Genomic DNA, 3,896 nt, shown 5'->3' with positions numbered 1-3,896 from the left:
AAAGGCATTTTTAAAATCATTACTTAATGCAAAGATCTGAACTGCTAATATTCATGTAGTTTACCTGCCCAGACAATTGTGTGTCTACTTCAATTAGACGTTTCCAGATATTTTGTAAACCTCTTAATATCACTTCAAAATTTGTTCAAGATAAATAAGTATATTTGTAAGTATAATCCATTGGCAATAATTATAATTACTTCAAATTTAAATTTATTCCTTGAATTTAAGTAATTAGTATTGTCTCCAAATATACATAAAATATTGACTTCATAAACAATTACTGCATTTTCTGAATGGTAGTTTTCAGATAATGAAAGTGATTTATTGAAAACACAATTACAACATGTAATGTAGCTATATAACAAAGAACAAAGTTGTCAGCAGATTTCATCTTAAAAGAGTACACAACAGCAAGATAAAGCATCTTGGGAAGGTACATGTCACTGAAACTTTGAGTCTAATGAATTAGGTGCATTTTAAACATCTTGATGTGTCTTCAAAAATTATCTTTTCTAAAGCTTTTGGAAGGAAATCATGTGTTACAAACATGAAGAGTTTGGGAAGAAAAATGTGAAAACCAAATCAAATATACTTAGAAAACACTTGAAATCCAAGTAATTTGAATCCCCAAAATAATCAGTGGTTCATATCCTGCTCCAAATGTGAAGTCTTCCTTCCAGCCAATGGCTTCAATAATATTCAATGATCTCATGGTCAGACCATCACTGTATATTTTTTGCCACAACGTAAATAGGTTCAGCTTATGAGCATAGCACCAGAGAAAAATTATAAGTATTGAGGGAGTGTATTTATGAATAGTTTGGAAAACTACAGCTCTTCTTTTGTAATGGATTGAGCTAAAAATTATTGAAGTAAAATCTTTTGCTTTCCTTTGGGAACATAGTTTGCTTATGAAAATTAGACATTCTTGACTCTGGCTCCTCTGTAAAGTGTTGATAACAATAATCTTACAGAATTTTTAGGGATAATGAGATGCCATTTTTGATATGAATCATAGAAAGAACAATATTATGGTTAGAGATAATTGCTTACCATGTGAATGACTTTGCATTCAGCTCTGTTGGCATACTGTTGTCCAGTAGCAATGATATACTAGACAACAGTTGAGTAGCCTGGATGCTTGTAGCTTTTACTCATCCTTTGAAATGTCTGGAATATATGCCTTTGGGAAAGCAAATGATCTAAATACCCAAGAAATTTTCTCACATGGAAAAATTGTAATATTTTAAAACTTGCTGTAACTGTTTTATCCTTAATTAACTTTTCATATCACTCTTAATCTACTACAAATTTCCCCCTACAACCATTGCTCCAGGTGTGCTTTGGGGAATCTCGGTTTCATATTGACACATTTCCAATCACTCCTTCCTTCATTATCATGTGGGAGTGTCAGGAAAAAGCACATTCTCTGTACACTGTTCACATTTCAAAGTTATATTGACTGGATTGAATTTGCTCTCAACATTATTCTAAGAAAATTTTTCTTCTCAGTATATCCTGTATTTTCCTGGGACAGATACCAAAATTCCTTGTTATTTAATATGAAAAATATATGCTCCTATCAGTTAAAATGCTTGAAAGGTTTTCTTGTATATTCTTTCAAAACAGTCGCCAAATAAAAACCTTAGTGCCATATGCAGGATTCATACCACTAATTTTTTTTCCAATGGATATTTTTTATTGGAATTAGAAACAAGATTGTTTTACATGACAATCCAGTTCCCTCTCCTTCCCATCCTCCCCTACCACCCACTTCCAACTAAAACCCTACCTATCACACAGCCTTTCTGCTCCAGAGGGAGGGTGAGGCCTTCCATAGGAGGGTTCATCAGAGCCTATCATATCTTTTGGGATAGGGTCTAGGCCCATCCCCATGTGTCTTGACTCAGGGAACATTCCTCTATGTGGAATGGGCTCCCAAGGTCCACACCTAGGCATAAGTACTGAACTACTACAGGAGGTCCAGTAGATTTCCGATGTTTCCTCATTGAAACCCATGTCCCTGGGGTCTGGATCAGTCCCATGCTGGTATCCCAGCTATCAGTCTGGGGACCAAGAACTTCCTGATGTTCAGGTCAGCTGTTTCTGTGGGTTTCACAAGCCTGGTCTGGACCCCTTTGCTTGTCACTCTTTCTCTGTAACTGTATTCCAGTTCAATCCAGTGATTAGTTGTGGGTGTCTGCTTCTACTTCCACTAGCTGCTGGATGAGAGCTATCAGGTGTCATATAAGCTAGTCATCAATCTCATTATCAGGGGATGGCATTTAAGGTAGCCGGCATTTAGGTTGCTTAGATTGTTAGATTGTGTCATCATTGTAGATCTCCAGGCATTCCCTAGGGCCTGATTTCTCTGTACGCCTAAAATGTCTCATTCTATTACAGTATCTCGTTTCTTGTTTTCTTCTATTCTTCCCCTGACTCAACCTTTCTGCTCCCTCATGTCCTCAACACCCCTCTGTTACGATAAATCTTTCCACCAAAAGCCATCTGAGCCCTACTGCCACGTGGGCAGTTTCAGCCAGCCACCTGAGTTCTGCCTGCCATATGGATAAAAAAAATAACACAGAGACTTACATTATGTACAAATGCTGCTTGGCCAATGACTAGGATTTCTCATCTGCTAGTTTAGTCTTATTTATCATAAATCTATATGTTTTATAAGACTTATCAGACACCTTCCATTGGCGTGCTTCCTTGCTGGTGGATCACATTGAGAATCTGGAGGAAGAGCGAGAGGGGGAAAGGGACCACTTCCTGTTTGTCCTAGTTTAAATATGGGTCTCCTTGCTATGTCATTTCCTGCCTGGATCACCACTTTTCTACTCAATTTCCCAGAATCCTCTTTGACTCCTAGTCCATCTAACTTGTTGCCTCATTGGCCAAACAGTGCTTTATTCAACAATCAATAAGATAAACATGTACATGTACAGAAGTACATTCCCCATCACCCCTCCTTGTAGGGAGACACCCTAGCCCTGCCCAATAGTCTTGGGACAGGTACCAGGTGGACCCGGGACTCACCCATAAGGGCGTGGTGAAGGAAAGCAGGGGTGATGTAAGGGAGCTTCTTAAGGGGCTGCATGTGGGGACCCGGGCCCTTTTTGTTCTGGCCGCGCTTGCTGGGTTCTATAACCTAGCTGTGGCCTGTGTTTTGCCTTGGTGTCTTCTTGAATTAAGAGACTATAATCCGACACGTGGTGCCCAACATGGGGCTCGAACCCACGACCTTGAGATTAAGAGTCTCATGCTCTACCGACTGAGCTAGCCGCCAACACCTCCTCTTCTTGCCTTCTCATTCTCCTAGCTCCCTCTCCCCTCTTCCCGTGCTCCCAATTTGCTCTGGAGATCTTGACCCTTACCCCTTCTCCAGGGGACCATGTATGTCTCTCCTAAGGTCCACCTTGTTTACTAGCTTCTCTGGCAGTGTGGATTGTAGGATGGTATTCCTTTACACTATGTCTAAAATCTGCATATGAATGAGTACATACCATGTTTGTCTTTTTGTGACTGGGTTACCTCGCTCAGAATAGTTTCTTCTAGTTCCATCGATTTGCCTGCAAATTTCAAGATTCCATTGTTTGTTTGTTTGTTTGTTTGTTTGTTTTTTTCTGAGTAGTACTCCATTGTATAAATGTACCACATTTTCTCTATCCATTCTTCAGTTGAGGGGCATCTAGGCTGCTTCCAGGTTTTGACTATTACAAAATAGTGCTGCTAGGAACATGGTTAAACAGATGTCCTTGTTGTAGGAATGTGCTTCTTTTGCATATATGCCTGGGAGTGGAATTGCTGGATCTTGTGGTAGACCATTCCCATTTTCTTGAGGAGTCTCCATACTGATTTCCAAAGTGGCTGTACATGTTGGCAGTCAC

General features: G+C 39.5%; 1 non-coding gene across 1 annotated transcript; it reads right to left on the bottom strand.

Moving 5' to 3' along the window:
• Nucleotides 1–3,222: 3,222 nt before the first annotated feature.
• Nucleotides 3,223–3,293, bottom strand: Trnak-cuu. Its single transcript has one exon. It is a non-coding gene; the product is annotated as a tRNA-Lys (tRNA).
• Between the last annotated feature and the right edge of the window lie 603 nt (nucleotides 3,294–3,896).

Source organism: Cricetulus griseus, chromosome 2, assembly GCF_003668045.3.
Source record: "Cricetulus griseus strain 17A/GY chromosome 2, alternate assembly CriGri-PICRH-1.0, whole genome shotgun sequence".
NCBI classification, from domain to species: Eukaryota; Metazoa; Chordata; class Mammalia; order Rodentia; family Cricetidae; genus Cricetulus; species Cricetulus griseus.
Note: the sequence above shows the minus strand (reverse complement) of the source record. Positions and strands in the feature narration are given on the sequence as shown.